Source organism: Mya arenaria, chromosome 14, assembly GCF_026914265.1.
Source record: "Mya arenaria isolate MELC-2E11 chromosome 14, ASM2691426v1".
NCBI lineage: Eukaryota > Metazoa > Mollusca > Bivalvia > Myida > Myidae > Mya > Mya arenaria.
In genome coordinates, this window is record NC_069135.1 from 4,833,111 (window position 1) to 4,850,881 (window position 17,771).

At 34.3% G+C, this 17,771-nt stretch overlaps 1 long non-coding RNA gene across 1 annotated transcript; it reads left to right on the forward strand.

Moving 5' to 3' along the window:
• The first annotated feature begins 3,520 nt into the window (after positions 1–3,520).
• LOC128216744 (uncharacterized) lies at positions 3,521–16,518 on the forward strand. The gene is made up of 4 exons (XR_008258120.1): positions 3,521–3,619; positions 10,231–10,350; positions 11,039–11,154; positions 13,652–16,518. It is a non-coding gene; the product is annotated as an uncharacterized LOC128216744 (long non-coding RNA).
• The last annotated feature ends 1,253 nt before the right edge of the window (positions 16,519–17,771 follow it).

A 17,771-nucleotide genomic window follows, 5' to 3' on the forward strand; every position in this document is an offset into this window, starting at 1 on the left:
CATTAACACAGTGCTTAACGTCCCCAAACCAGAGTAATCCCAGCACAGTGGCCTTTGTAAAGTTGAAGTGATTCAAAATACCTACCGACCTGGCATAGTAGCAATACATCTGATTGGTTCACGTACATGCGTCAGTGCCTCGGACATAGGGCATAACAGCATATTGAGTGATGCATAAGGCAATGTTTATGTTCCTTATGCACCCAAACCAGAGTTTTCGCGATGCATGAGGCAAAGTTTGACTACTCAGGTCAAAATCTCCAACGATTTAAATAGCTCACATTGAAGGCATTTTGGCCCAGTTCAACCCTTTACTTTTCGTTATGGTCTCCTTAGTCGAATTTTCGGGTAACACGTTCAAAGTTGACCATGCTCACCTCGCATTTTGGCTCCTTGGGCCCTTTTCGCCCGTATTGCTGGACTCGTATATCATCTGATTCCTAATGCGCTTACATCCATATGCTCTACTACACTGGCTTTCGCCAGGCTGTGACACACGTTCAAGTTGACCATACTCACCCTGAATGTTTGCTCCCGGGGTCCTTTTCGCCTCGTACTGCTGGACTCGTATATCATCTTAAGTTGAATTTAATATTAACAAGACGTTTTTAAAGTGAATAAATTAAATACAAATTTGAATACCTTCACAAACTCATAGGATTTTTTTAAAAGAAAAAACCCGGTTATTATAGCCTTTCTTTCAACCAAACAAGTAGGAAAAGGTTGAGACAAATGCAAATTGGTATATCGTGTGCTACGATTCTAGAATGTAAAATATGTGGGTCCTTTTGTGAAATATTCGCAGTGACATGTTCTTTTCCCGAAAAGTACTAAAATACTCATTTTCAATTAAGTATTACAAAATAAAAAAACAGAGTTTAAACGAGAATGGCTGATGCTTTTAAATATATTCACACATATGTATCTTTTTAGACATTAAAGTACAGTTACATAACATTCAAAATGACCATCGAATTATAAAGTGATGCTATATGAAACTGTTTGTAATGGCTATCGATGACAAGCACTGAAATCCGTGATTGACTTCCATTACCAGTAGTATTTGTTCTGTTACTCATATTAACTTGACGTTGTCATATTTGTTGTCGTCATTTCAACAATTTGAAATAGAGATATAATCATCAACTATGACGTCATTTTTCATACTAACTTAATCTATGATTATGTTACTTGCTCTTCTGTATTTTCATTTTAAACTGTCTGCTTCATCATTACATTTCATAACTTAATAGATCTTTGATGTAGTATTTATCATCCGTAAAAAAGCACTGCCAATAACCGATGTATTTTATAAAATGTTCACCCAAGTATGTAATAATTAAACAATTTGTTAAAGAAAACAAGCCTTAAGCTTTCATATTCATTAAATTGATCTTGAACTTAATTATGAATTTGTACGATATATAATGTCATTTATTATAATAACAAGGGGCGTAATAAAAGAATAAATGTTGTTTCTCTTTATTCAAATAATACTGACTTTCTATCGAAAACAATATAGATTAGTTTACATGTAATATGCTTAAGATTTTATTCCATTATTAGTTTAATTTCATGATTCTCAGTACATGTTTCCGCATAGTAATGTAATTACACTGCTGTACTGCCACACTGCTAGACTGCTAGCTTCACATTCATCTCCTTCTAATGATTAAAGATTACATTTGATGCATGAACATGAAATTACTTTAAAGTTAAATAAATAAATATTTTTCATCTCATCTAAAGAAAAACATTCACTGATTTATGTGACAATTAATGAAATGACTGCAAGTTCTGCTGGAATGTGATTTGCCACATGTTGTTTGGAATGTATATGGATGCTTCCTAAATTTTATGGACGGTATTGAAATTTATTATGTTCTCCACACTCAGATAAGTATTTCAAAAATTTGGCCATGCCGGATATTCTTTTCTCCCACCTTACATAAGTAGATCCATTAATTTAACCATGCTAGAAATTCTTATCTTGCCCACGGGCGAAGATAAAATGCCCGTATGGAACTTATTTTAATGGTCACAACATTAAAATTACCTCCCTTGTTGAAGACTGTCGTCTGTAGCGCATCATGGAAACATTGTCTGGTGGCAATATTTAGAACGCGAGTAAATTATTTCTCCCTTCAAATGTCATCAAAAAACAGTTTTCACGCACCTTTCAAGAAATAACGCTTAACTCTTCTTAGAACTATTTAAAGACCGATCAGACCATTAACACACTCTGAATCACTGCGCGAATATCAATGACAACCACGAATTATTGCATATCCGTACGCAATTATTTTCACTAAGTACAAAAGAGTTCCGGCCAAAAAAATAAATACATTTTTACTTAATTTTGTTTAACTGAGGTGGCTCGGTAAACCTCGTTTCCGCAAAACACCATACGCTCGGGTCGGAATGAACTTATCTTACACTCTCGGCCATGGAAGATACTTATAATCTTGTCCAAGGGCAAAGATAAACAAGTACCCGTATGGAAGATGTAGAAAAAAACGTCTTATCTATATTATTATCATCCAGTTAACTGTAACTCTGTTAAATGTGCGGTACCTGAATACTAGTCTTCGTGTTAGGTTCATAAAGTTTATTGGTACAACGTTCTAGAAAAACAGAAAAGGACGCGGTCTTTTTAAAGGGGAAATGAATATTGTTTTATATATTCAATTTCAATATTTACAGTGCAATTGACTATTTAAAGACAGTGTAAACATGACATTTTGGTAAAAAATGCATTGGTTGAAATTTATCCGGCATACTGCGTGGCAAGGGCTGATATCCGTTTTGTTTATTTGTCAATTCCAAATTTGGAAATCTTAAGACAGCTAAACACTACACTCAAGAGAAGTAATAAAGCAACAAAGTCTTTTGTATTATGTTAATTGGACAGAAAATAATCTCACGTACAAAACAGATAAATAAATTGTAAAAGTAAATATATATTTGGAACGAAAGAGTTAGTTTCCATTTTGAGTTTATTTCCACAGAGTAATATGTTCCCACTGCTGTACTGCCAGACTGCTAGACTGCTAGACTGCTAGTTTCACGTCCATGTCGGAAATTTGAACGATAAGAAGCACAGGTTACAAGTAAAGGTACTGAAATAGCTGATTCTTTCGCGGTGAACACGCACATAAAGCCGTAATGCAACCACTACAGGACGATGGAACATGTCTCCTAAACTTGTCCCTCAGACTTTACCGGCTAGGGACCTCTTTTCGGCCGGGAATGGAGTTTTTTTTAATCACTCGAGAACTACTGAATATTCATATGGAATTTCACAAGGAGATTGTTAGGCTTCTAGCTGATTTAAATCAGTACAAAAAGGTTTATAATGTATGCTTGTTTTAATAGTGGATTCGCGTGCCAAACATATTCAGTTATCTCCACTGAAATGACATCATACTGCATAAAGGTTTATGGATCCGTAATATTGATAATGAAATGGTTAGGGCAGGAAATCCAGACTGGGTTAATTTGACCGTTTCTATTGGAGGCGTTTTGACTGAAGGTTATCCGCCATTTTTGAAAAACTTGTTACTTGGATGTATTTATTTATATTTTACCTTTTTATGACTATTCAGAGCTGGTGTCAACGGTTAGTATTGCGTTGCTTTGTTTCTTTGTTTTTCGCCCATATGCTTCAGCTTTTTTTGCGTTAAACTTCTTTGTTTTTAAAATGTTTAAGGTCTTTGATATAGACGGCGGGAAAAGTCAAAAAGACCTTTTTAAATTATACTGTAATGTTATATTGAGTACAGTGCTACAGCCAAGATTTGAAAAGGTGGAGGTTATATGGGAACCTACTTCTCAGTATTGAAAGATGGTAGGGATTATTATGAAAGATGGCAGTGTTAATTATGATAATAATTAAAAAAACACAAATAATAACTATGTTGCAAATGCACATATCCTACGATTCCTAGTCCAAATAATTGTATGTTGACGGATTTTTTTTAGATTTTTGATATGGCAAATCCTTCATGTACAAATTGTTTAGTATCAAAAGTGGGTAGTTGTTCCGATCAGGATTCCGGGTTAAAGCATATAGCATCTATAAAATATCATAAAAACAAGAAATATTACCAGATAATGTTATTTTATATTAGTTCCGTACACAAAAAAATAAATATCCAACTTATAATTATGAGTTTGACGTTGTTTTTTTCATTTCATTCTGTCAAAACATAACGATATATACATGAAGGGCACCTGCAAGGCTTTAGGGCACAGTTTTAAATCGCTCGGAACATTTCGGCCATGGCCGAGTTGTTACGATTGTATAACGAGGTCTATCTCGAAGCTTTGTCGGAGGAGGCCGAGCTATTACGATTGTATCGAGTTGTTCCCCTTCGCATAATTGTTGTCTGTGTCAGTCAGCTTTCGTTTTATTGGAAAGGTAAACAACTTGTTTTAATGCACTAAATGCTTGTTTAGTGCAAAATAACATTTCACTTACATGGTAAAATATGAATATAACTCTTTATGATCAATTTCAACCATAAAATACTTAACTTAAAACAATTTCAATATTTTTAAAACAACCCCGTTTTTTGCACATTCCCGTTTAGACGTTAGGGATTGGAAGAATCCCGTTTAACACGTCTATTATTTTAGACTAGCACATATCCTAGAACAACCTATTTTCGACCACAACCTATTTTCTACTCCCTCCTGTAAATGGGTAAGACACTTCTATTTTGCGTCACTTCCGGTAAAAATAAGCTCCAATAGTTAACCATAACAGTAGAACTGTCAGAAAACTTCATTTGAAAAAGAATAGGAATGGTAGTGTTTAATTTTTTTTTTTTTTTAAACTTAAGTTATACTTGAAACAACACCAATTTGTCATTTTTAATTAATGCCAAATTAGACCCTTCGTTTAAAATGATATCACATGTAAAATGCTTCTTTAAAATCGTGTTGTTTTTGTTTGCCAGATCTTACATATCTACCAAAGCCTAAAACCTATAGATGCCCTATTGTTTTCTAAGTATAGTGCACAACATCAAAAGCGCATCAAAATATGGTATGTTGCTTATTCTAAAATTAATGAAATTTATCTACAGATAACTATATTGAATTGCATTTGGGCGCTCAGTTACCATAAAATCAGGGCTTCCATTAAGAATTTGAACTTCCTGTCAATCAGTTTTGGAAGTTTTTCACTGAAATATGGAAGTTTAAGTCTCCTGAATACAATTATTTAAAAATCAAATAATTTGCAAGTATAACTTGCCAAATTCCGATTAATATTATAATAATTCATTTTACTTCAAGACTACTGTGAAATCATTAATGTTCGTGGGGCATTAATGTTCGTGGTTTTCGTGGGTTGGGTGATCCACGAATTCAAGATCCCACGAAATATAAACCCTTTATTCACTTTTTCAATTGTCTTGTTACGTACATACTCTAGTATATTATTTACAGAGGTCGCAGTATACAGTGTTAAAACCTGTCTCACTGTATAACTTACGATCATTATTCTGTTAATATATTATAACTGCCTTTAACAAATAATGAACCAAATCAATTAAATGTGTTTTATGCAGCAAATGACAGTTATAAGCACATGTTTAAACGCGTGCTGTTAATGAAAATCTCCAAGTTTACAAGATGTGCGTGATGAGTGTCTGTACTCGATTTTTTTTATTTAATGAAATCATTAATCGATTACTAGTATATTGAAGGTTACTAAGCACCGAACGTGACAATATACGCACCTTTTCGGTGTTTTCACAGTGTGCAGAATTCTTAATTGGCATTCAATGGCTTCCCCTATCTGTATTTATGATCAGGGTACATCTTCTTTTATTACCTTTATTCCCAATTAAATCGATAAGTGACATGGGTATATGCACTTATTGGCATGTCTTACCACATTAGCGAGTGTCATAAACCGAGTGACGTAGAAGACGGAAATCACGGGCCAGCGCGTGGATATTATGCAGACGATCTAGGACGATCACATCTTCGATTTTTTTTTTCAAAAATGAAAATCCACGAATTCAAGTACCCACGAAATTGTTTTTTTTTCGGCAAAACACGAAATTTCATGCCCACGAACATTAATGATTTCACAGTAGTTGAAATTGTGACCATAAAAGTAATATTGACACAAGGTGTTGATATTTTGAACTTCCAAGCTTTCAAATTAGGAAGTTTTCTTCAAAATTGTGGAAGTTTTTGTACTTCCAAGGAATCAATTTTGGAAGTTTTAACCAATTTCTAGGGAGGAATATACTTCCAAACTTCCTTTAACGGAAGCCCTGATAAAATTATACATATTGCAGCCTAGGCAGGTCATATGAGGCTCATTCAGAGTTGGACCAGTGATTACAGGGTTCATGATGTGTGAATTTATCATTTTGTACCCATGTGAAAGCCATTACAAGGGATGCTGCATTCCTTTGCCTCTCTTGTGGTGATAAGTAACTGTAATAGTCCACTTAAATCATGCTTTTAATATATATTAAAGTAACTTACATTTCATATTTCTTTCATCATTTCATGTGGCTCCTAGCTTTACATATATATTTGTAGCTTTACATGTCCTTTAGTATTAGTTTAGTTTAATGTTATTATGCAGGTTTTTTTTCGGTATTTTGGGAATATGACCTATACCCGTGCGGTTGGGAATTTTCGCGTCAATTTTGCCAAAATTGGGAAATTCTTCATAAATAATTACAAAGGATAAAAGCACTTGTTTTAACTCTTTGAAATAGTCAAATTACTTGACCCTTTAATAATATTTCTATGAGACACTGTCATATTGCATAATAAAAGTACTTCAAAGAAAATTATTTTTAATAAAAAGACAATTTGATGGGCTTAACTTGGATACAAAATCTGCTATCTATTAAAAATAGTCAGACTTTTAATGCAATTGATAAAAAGCAAATGAATATTTTTTTGTAAAATTTCATCAACTTGTTTCCTTTTGTCATTTATCAAAAATTAAATACACCATCATTACAAATAAATAAAGACTTGTTCATTTCACCGAGTTGTCTACTTTCAGTTTCACTTCTCAGTTCTGTTATTTTCCGATATTGGCAATGAAGGTCAAGGTCATGTATGTGAGGCATGACAAAGAACAGCATTGTCTATTAGAAATTTTAATCCCCTTCTGCACCGAATAATCTACTGTCAACTTAAAATTATTAATCCGTATGTTTACAATAACACATGATTTTAACACATTGTGAAGAACTCTTTAATTTGTTACATGCTCTCTGATTGGATGGAAAATGAAGTTCAACCAATGAAAATCCACCTTTCACCACTGATCATTGTATGTCTCTGTGAATAGACGCTTGCATGTAGGGGAAATAACTGTTTTGTTTATATTTTCATCGTCAATTTTCTCTTTTTTTCTTTCGTCTTTTTTGGAACTCCAGATTGGGAATTTTTATTCGGAAATTGGGAAAAAAAGATACTTTTTGCCATTGGGAACATGACCGAATACCGGCTATAAAAATTGCCGGAAAAAAACCCTGTTATGTCCCTTCCATGTTCTTATAAAATTATAAGATAATACATACAAAAGATATATTTATTGTTAAAACTTATGAATCATTTGATATTCATTATAATTATATTGTTTTGACAATGTTTATTTGTATGTTTATTTAATACCCTATTAAACTACAATCTGGGAGTTGAGCTAGTGAAGGGTCCCGAACTCTTGTAACACCATCTCGCTCCAAAGGACCAAAAAGAGATTTAAAATCTTGCATTGGTCTAGTTATTACAGGTTGTAATTGAAATTAAAGGGGGGTTGTAGAGAATAAATTAGAAACTTAAAAGAGTTATATGTCTAGTTTTCCTTTTCCTAAAGAGATTAAAAACATACACTTCGGTCCACACCTCAAGCCCGAAGAGCCCCGGTTACATAACTAAAAAGTGACTGTATGGCAAATATGTAAATATTTAATTACTTTTTAAAAATAAATGAAATTAAACAGTTTAAACAAGTTATATACAAATTTAAATAAAAAATATTGTGCACAAACTTTTGTTGCAAAGTATAGTTAAAGGTCATGGTCAAAAGCATGTTGTATCTAGGTCAAATACAACATGTGACAGCGGCCATTTTGATTCAAAATGTAAACAACAGACGATTGAAACAGATTTTATTTTTTTTGTTTTTTGAAAGATGAATGATTGCTTTAAATGGTACACACAAACATATTTTTTTTTATCACTTATTTATGATTAAAATGTAAATAATCCTAAGGATGTCGAAAACCCGTTGTTCCGGGATATACATAGCCACAATGATGCAGGAACGTAGAAAGCAAAATTGACACTGGGGTCGCGGAAAAGGGTGGGCTTCATCAAGAGTTTTTTTAAGCATTGGAAGACTCTATTTCTAGTGAGTTCAGGTTTTATTTTCATGTTTTGTTCTAAACATTTTTCGGTAAAAATAGTTGATAGATACACGGACCCACAGACCTATAAACCATGGACTGGCAACTTCCCCATATCGGTGAAACGATAAGAAATAATAAATTACCCATAATCCTTAGCGCGCGCTAGGCAAATATCGGAAAATTCCGCCGAATCTCTGATATCGGGCAGTTGCCAATCCATGGTTTATAGGTCCGTGATAGATATAAAATAATAGTGTTTCGTAACGTTTTGGCATTGTAATTACAAATCCACCAGTATTTATCTACTTTTAAATAATCATACTCGTGCAGTCTCACATTGTATGTTGATAAGCAAATCGGCGCAGTGAGGTATTAATAGTGAAGCCACGAGCTTTTTGGGTGCCATAACATCTCTTTGGAAATTTAAATTTGTTAGGCTGATTTAGAACATCATTTTAATGTCACTTTAATGTGATGAGTTTAAAAATATTACATTTTGTTGGCTATTTAATGGCAATTCCGATTAGACAAGAAAATACAATTATCACAATCAACTAGTGTTTTTTCCCCCAAAAATGAAAATTCCCCCCCGATCAAAATCAATATTTCATTGCCGAATTTGGAAAAATCAGCCGTCCTATTTTTGTCTGCCAGATGAAGTAAGTCACGCTGAACTTCATCGAATAAATTTATAATTATGCGCAGTGGTCTCCCTAGACATTAAAATGAAAATAGACATCAATGAAAATTAGATAATTGCATATTTATTTAATGCAAAGAGTTACAGATAAATGTCATCTGTTTAAAAATATTGTTGGTGTACCGGCAGCATGGATCTTTCATAAAAAAATTCTGATAATACTTGCCATTTCTTGTCATTTTGCCAATAAATCTCAAATTGTTTACAAATTTTGCTGTGTCATTTTGCTCCGCGTGACCGAGCGCTTTACGGCCAGTGCTTTACTTAGGAGCGTGCGTCTTCTTGATCGGGTATCGATAAAAGCTGTCATACGGTATTCTATATGTATGTGAATACGCAATCGCCACTAAAATCTTCAAAGTTTTACACAACTTTTGCAAGTTGTTATGCTGATTTAATAGAAAAACACTTTGTTCACAAGTAGCTCTTGGGAATTGTGAACTTTTCTTCATATTTTTTGGAATTTAGCGTTTTTTGGCGATTGTGAAAAGGCTGATGTTCGGTGTCAAATTGTTCGTAAAAAAACCACTGACGACATACCGTATTCAGTTCTTTTTAAATTTCGTGTGCACAAGAACTGCATTACTGGAAGTATTTCAACAACAAAAATTACACAAAAGATATTCAGAAAATTGATTCTTTCTTCATTGACTAAGTCAGCAGGTACATCTTGTCATTCAACTAGCACACAAAATATGACCGAGTCCGAACTTTCTGAACCAGATTCAGGGTTCTCAAAATGAACTGGCCGCCGGCCTATTTGACCGCTTAAAACCAGAAATCGGCCGGTTAGAATTGTTGTAGAAACCATAAGGTCACATTCTTTTCTGACCTTTTTTACTACTGATTATCAATTCTTACTTCGGCGGATGTAAGAGTCTTCAGATTCGAAATCGTATTGGTAAGAATTCTCTGCAATTCGCCCATGCGCTGTTACGGTTACCTGTTAGGAGAAAACATTGTCGATGTCAAAAAAGAATTTCTATTTGGAAGATTTCTGAAAGCTTATCATTACAACCTGGTTTCGTCACATAGCGGCATTTCTAGTTTATATATAAAATCCTACAATGTTTTTCATTTTTTAAGAATATTGCATATTGATCTAATATGATTGATATCTTTTCCTTACAGACAAATTGAACTGTGTCATCTTGGAAGCGTGTGTCAACAGAATTCTATACAACCACCAGTCGGTGACATTGCCAGAATTAAAACTGCATTGGGCCACTCGCAGGAACCTCCTTATTTATGGTACCTTATTTATTTATGGAGCCATAAAATAAAATACATATTTATTCATAGGACCAGCTCATTTTCTATTTATGGGTGTACCCAAGGGATATCCCCATATATTATTTGATTGTGCCACCTATGGGATTTACTCAAATAATTCCTTAGACTATGGATTGAGCCGCGGAGTATTGCCCAGATTAATTTCTGGTGCCACTCACGGTAAATCTCCATAATAATTTTAGGGGCTGTCCTCGGGTGTAAAATACATATTTGTTCATAGGACCAGCTCATTTTTTACCTATGGGTGTACCCATGGGGTATGCCCATATATTAATTGATGGTGCCACCCATGGATTTTACTCAAAGAAATTCTTTGACTATGGATTGAGCCGTGGAGTATTGCCCAGTTTAATTTCTGGTGCCACTCACGGTAAATCTCCATCATAATTTTAGGGGCTGTCCTCGGGTGTAAAATACGGGTAAAATTTTGGGGCGTTCAGGTGGGGGGTGGGGCATAATGTTTGACAAACATCTCTTATTAACTTACATGTGCTATCCATGGGAAAACTTTTTATTTATTGAAAATGCCACTCCTGTGTAAAATGCGTATTTAGAGCTTCATACATATTTTTGGTACCACCGTAGAGGTGTCTCCCTGTATATTTATGGGGCTAGCCTTTTGGTGAATGTGAATTTTTATTTATAGGACCACTGGTGGGAGGCGCTGTATTTAATTGTTGGAGTCAATGATCTCGAGGTCCAACCGTGACAACATCTACATACCTGCAGCAGCCGTCCTACTGACTTAAACATTAATAGCCGGTAAGAATTGTACCCAAAGAATCTCAGAAACAACATTTCTGCAAAAAGGACCATGACTTGTTTTGAAAATTTGTACTTCAAATTCAACCATACTGATTTTCATCTCTTCTTGTTTTCAAAGATGTTTTCATTGTCTGCATGTGCTGGTAAATATCTTTGATTTTGTGCAAAGATGTCATTGTGGCACAGCACAGCAATGCAAAAGAATAGCCACAACAAATTGATGATAGAAATACCTTCAAAAAAAGACGAAGTCGACGTTGCAGGTTTCAATTTTAAGTAAAAGAAATTCAGAAAATAGGGGAAATTGAGGAGTATTCTAAGAAAAAAATCCGCGCGGCAAAATAATACGTGCGGGCGCAAAAAAAGTTTGTTTTTTCTTTTTTCGATTTTTTTCGAATTTTAGGTGCGGCAAATCCGACGAACAAATGATCAATTTGTTGTGTCCTTAGCTAAAATATTGAAGCAGTCATTTGCCCTTTTATGACATTCAAAATATCACTGCAGTCACATGACCTGACAGGGAATTTTCGCTTGGTCACGTGTCAAAAAGATTGAAAATGTTTCTGATAGTCAAAATATCACTTTACGGGATATGGGATTTTACCATTGTAGACATTGGGGTATAATGATTGATTATATTAACCTTCAACATGCATTTATCCACCAATTACGACAATTGGTATTGTATACGGAGATCAGCCAGCACAAAACCATGCTGGCTGATCAGGGTTGACACTGTTCTATGCACAGATAGTAGGTAAGCCTTAAAGTTTCCAAATAGCCTAGACCCAGATCATGCCAGCTGATCAGTGTCTACACTGGTCACAGAAGCCAATAGTATTTAGCATGCTAAAGGTTAATTAAGTTGTTCAATAAATGTCTAATAAGTTCAGAAAGTGAAAGGTTTTGTTCAGGGATTAAAACCTTTTTTAAATGACATGTGATGTTATGCAACAAGTTGTTTAAAATGAGCAATAAGTTTTTTTAGCATGTTAAAATGTTAACAGTATTTCACTGAAATGTTTCTTTGTAAAAATTGTGAAAAAAGGTTGGGAGAAAGTCAAATAAAACCTTGACAAAGTCAGGAAAAGGTCAGGAGTTTGACTTTAGTTTTTTTTTCTTCTTTTTTTTACAGACGACAAAGGCAAATCTATATGACCCTTAGTCTGCTGTAAGGGGCATGCATATTTTAGATTATCAGCACTGAGAATTCAATGACAGAACCATTTTATTATTTTTCAGATTCATGGATACACTTTAATTCTTTCTAGAAAGTCTTTTATTAATGGGTCTCCCATAGTCCTTGCAGGGTTTGCAGATTGGCAGTACAGCACTGTTGGTCTGTAGAGCATCAAAGGACCAAACATGAAATTGGCCCAAAGAAACAAAAAGCAACAAAAAATAAATAAAATAAAAAAATAAAAAATGGCAGCGGTAGTGATAAATAAAATTGGGTCTGGGCTAATTTCGGTGAGTCGGTCGGAGCACTGCAAACCAACATTTTTTTAATGATGGCCTAACACAGCATTGTTGAAAGACTACATAATGAGTGTCCATACATTACTTATATTTTTCTGCTTCTTTATAAACTGGCAGTCCCTTCTTAAAATCAGTCAACATTTCAACAGCACTGTCACTTTTCAGCAGGAATTTGGAACGTTCATAGTTCACATCTGTTTTGCATCACGATGTTGACAAGTAATTGGCATTGGGACAGTGCTCGACAGAAGAGGATTGTAGTATTTACCAGCTTATTTACAAAGAAAAGAAAAGGCAATGCACTTAGCGAACATCCTCACAGAGAAATCCTACCAGATTATGTTTTATACCAAGTTAGAAACCTTTATTGAAACCCTTAAGATGTGCCATATATTGGGCATCATTGGTGACTGTTCATGTATACACAGATAAAAACAGTCTTAATATACAAAATGTATTAAGTTGTTCAATAAATATTATGCAACATTTCAAAGGGAAAATTATAATCAAAAATTAATCTGCAACAGCTATTTTTGTTATCTTTTAAATTGTGTTATTACTGATCCCCTACCCATAGCCAAACAGATGCCAGAGTAATATTTCAAGCTACAGGGAAGTAAATGCTGCCACTTGTATTTGTTTACAATATGCAGTTCATGACCCCATAAACTCATTCCCGGGATTTTCAAATCTTTGACAGTTAACAGATATTTTTCATGAAGTACAATAAAGTGCATTTTTCATGAAGTTTTCTTTGCTATTTCATTTTAAATGTGCAAAGAAGCTATATAAAAAGTTTTTAGGCAAAATATTTCTTGGTTATTCACTATTTGATAAAAGGGCTCTTAGATGTGAAGCATGTTAAAAAACACATGAAAACCTGCCCCGGCGCCATCTAGTGGCTTACATAATCAAGTTTGGGGTTCAGGTGTGTGATGCATTGCTAATTTTGTATTGTGTTTATTGCAGTTTTTTTACACTAATGCCTAACAATATTCTCCTTGTGTACTTCCAGGCCAAGAAGTTTCTTGGAGCAGTCTTGACTCAGAGAGAGCCACCTATAGCTACTTCCATCAGCCACTTTCTTGCTTCTGCGGAGTGTGTACCTTTGAGGAGGCAGCCCCCCTCCCGGCCAGGAACACGGTTTCTTGGCCACGTCTAACCTTTGGGGATCTGCAACTGTGTGGAGGAGACTGCTGTTGCCAGCCCCATGTGCATCGTATGAGACACTGCCAAACCCCGAGTCTGTGTATGACCGCCAGCCACTACCCCAGCCTTTACCATTTACTGCCAATGCAGACTCTGGATCTTCTATTGTAATAGAGACTTAGTGATACCACAACCAAATAGTTAAAAAAAGAAGCCTGAGAGGCAGTATGTGAAGGAGTACACAAGAAAGTGGGCCCAACAGACATATTCTTGCCATAAGTGTGGTCAACTGAGGACCGCCCCAACGCATACACATCATTAAGGCAGTGGATACTCCGCAAAGACAGCTTCAAGGACATTTGAGGAGTCACAGTCCTCAGAAGGTAGCCAAAAGACCAGCAAAGAAGCAAAAATAGACAGACCGAGAACAACCCTTGATCAAGGCAGTGTTTAAACAATCAAAAGTGTTTTGATAGTGATGGTGCCTTCACTGAACATGACAGGCCCCACTGAACATGACAGGCCCTTCACTAAAGGTGAAATGTAAAACCCCAAATCTGACCATGATTAGTGATTTTTATTTAAATTTTCAAAACCACCTGTGGCTTTACAATTGGGAAAATAAGCGTGTTAATTCCCAAAATTGGGAAAATACAATGAACATTAAAATGGTCATTTAAAATAACCAGTAACAAAGACACCTATCAAAACTGTTTCAACTCTCTTTAATGACAGTTACTATCATTAAAACATGTATAACACAATTTTTGTGCCAATGATCCCTATCAATGTTGGGAAATTCTTCATAAATAATTACAAAGGAAATAATCTATAAAATACTATAATGAATAACATTGGTATTTTCAACATAATATGCACTGACTCTGTTAACACCTTACATTGTTTAATCCCTTGTTTTAACTCTTTGAAATAGTCGATTGTTTGATTAACAAGTTCTTAAAAATTTCAGAGATAATTTAATGGGCTTATCTTCCTCTTAAATTGGATACAAAATCTGCTGTCTTTTAAAAATGATGGCTTTCACACTCATAGAGAGAATGGAATGAATATATCAATATTTTTATATTTTTTTCCAATTTCCAAATAGTCAGACTTGTTTGCAATTGATCAAAAACAAATGATTGAATTTTGTAAAATTTCATCAACATGTTTCCTTCGGCATTCATCAAATAGTAAATACACCATCATTTTAATAAATAAATACGTTTGTCATTTCACCCAGTTGTCTACTTTCAGTTTCACTTCTCAGTTCTGTCATTTTCTGATATTGACAATGAAGGTCAAAGAACAGCATTGTCTATTAGTTATTTTAATTTCCGCCTGCACCGAATAATTTACTGTCACTTTTGAATTATTATTCCTTTTGTTGACAATGACACAAGTTTTTTAACACAAGGTTTTTAACTATTAATTTTTTACATGCTCTCTGATTGGATAAAAAATATTGTTAAACCAATGAAAATCCACCTTTCACCATAACGTGGATGTTACATCATTGTATGTCTCTGTAAATAGACGCTTGCATGTAGGGGAAATAACTGTTTTGTTAATATTTTCATTGTCTTTTATTCTTATTTTCTTTTGAAGTTTTAGAACTCCAGATTGGGAATTTTTATTCAGAAATAGGAAAAAGGGATACTTTTTGCCATTGAGAACATGACCGAATACCGGCTATAAATATTGCCGAAGAAAACCCTGACAATTCATAATTGTATTTTTTATTCATTTCTGAGGGGAAATAATTACCTTTTTTTTTGGAAAATATGACTATTTTTGGGGGAAAATCGGACGATTTTCGGCAAGGGGAATCAGCTGTTATTCGGCGGTAAATTTCACGAAAAAAATCACTGCCATGTTGCCCCTGATATTGATGTTTTATTGATATATTTCCTAATACTGATATTTTATACTAGGCTTGACATTTAATTTGAATCAAACTGAATTTTCATATCTGTAATGTTGTACTTTGTATTGGCTTGTAATCTATTTTTGCTATTTTTGCAACACTTATAGTTGAAATTTGACAAATTTAAAGAGTCTGTCGGATATCTTATTCGTTTTAATTAATTCTATTTTCATTTAATTTTATCAGCATTATTTCATTAATTTTACCAGTGAGTTACTTACTTTGAAAATGAATTAGTTTTACTTAAAGTAACATTAGTTCACATATCTTTATTTATCTTTGGCTCACTATTTTTCCAATTTAACTATCAAAAATGATTAAAACTATCAAAAATGGTTAAAAATAGAAGAATATTCTTAAAATGCTACTGTTCTTTGCTGTTAGTACTTCTGTACATATCTTTTGCATAGAATGAAGGTCTAAGGTCCTTGTAAAAGCTGATCCCTTATCTTAATCCTTTCCCTTCTAACTGCCTTGTCAGTGTGTCTGACAGTTGGTTCTGTTAGTCAGTCATTGTAATGCTTTACTGGTGAATTTGTCAGTGTTTAACATTTTTGGAATGAACTTTGGTTACTTTCTGTCTATTTTCATTTAAAGTAAAGGTTTCGGCATATTGCTCTAAATCAAGCCATCGTAGTCTTAAGAAAGACACTTACCATGTGGTATGAGTTCTGGGTTCAAATCCCAGCGGTGGCTATAAGAATTGCAGTTTGGGGCTCAAATACAGATTCCTTCATAAAGCCAGAAAAGTTTCCAATTGCATTAAAATACATAAATTTTAATTTCCAATTAAACTGTGACAATTTTACGGTATTTTGACATTACGGTTATTCTTCCATCAAGGGTGGTCTCATTTCAAACAGCAACTCGATCTGAGTGAAATAATGGACAGGTTTTACTAAAATAATCATTAAAACAAGAAAGACCATTGATGCTGCGCCATGTATTAGTTTGTAATGTTAACAGATTAGTATGAAAATGAATGACAAACAAAATATAGCGAGACCTTTTGTGATAGGATGATTATCCATTGTCAACATTTTTCTTCAAACAACTTCTCCTAAACCACTGGGACAATTTCAACCAAACTTCACAGAAATGTTTCTTGGGTGGTCCTCTTCTAGATTCCTTCAATAAAAATGGTTCCATGCTGAACTAATGAAAAACTTCTCAGATTTCCAAATAATTTCACAGAAATGATCCTTTTGACCCTGTATCAAATTCCTTCATCCCGTGCTGATTTGTAAAGAAACATGGCCGCCAGGGTGCGGGACTTCTTTTCTCTATATAAGTCTATACAGAAAACTTTTATACACCTGTTTAAATAACGGGACGTATTATAGTTTCATCTGCTGCGTACGGTTGGGTGGGCAGCATCCAGTATGCTGTATGAGCAATAACTTGGGAACCCTTTGTCCAATCAGCTGTCAGAGCGATATAGGGCCGTCTTTGCCCTCTTTTTTCCTAACCTTTAATGTTTAGTACACTTGTGGAATTTCCTCCCGACTTAATACTTCACATAATTATTAAAAACCATCTTACAATTAGGTAACATAACTCCATATTAACCTTAAATACAAATTATGGCCCTTGATTTACTTTTTTTCACTTTTTTATTGCTTTTGAGAGGCACATTTATTTTTTATCCCCTGCTGAATCGAAGATTTCAGAAGGGGGATATTGTTTTGGCGTTGTCCGTCCGTCCGTCCTTTATTCCGTCCGTCTGTCTGTTCTGTACCATATCTTGGTAGGCATTGATCAGAAAATGTTCAAACTTGGTCAGAATGTTCCCCTTGATCAAATCTCGACCACTAGTAAAAGTGGGTCACATTGGGTCAAAAAAAAAGGTCACTAGGTCAATTCTTGGAAATATCTTTGAAACACATTAGAGGCATTATGTATGGTCTAATATGCATGAAATTTGATCAGAATGGTTTCCTTGATGAACTCTTGGACATGTTTTAAACTTGGTCACATGTGATAAAAAATTAGGTCACTTGGTCAAATCTTAAAAATTGTCCAAAACTGTTTTATGGTGGTGATTGGTCAGATTATGTTC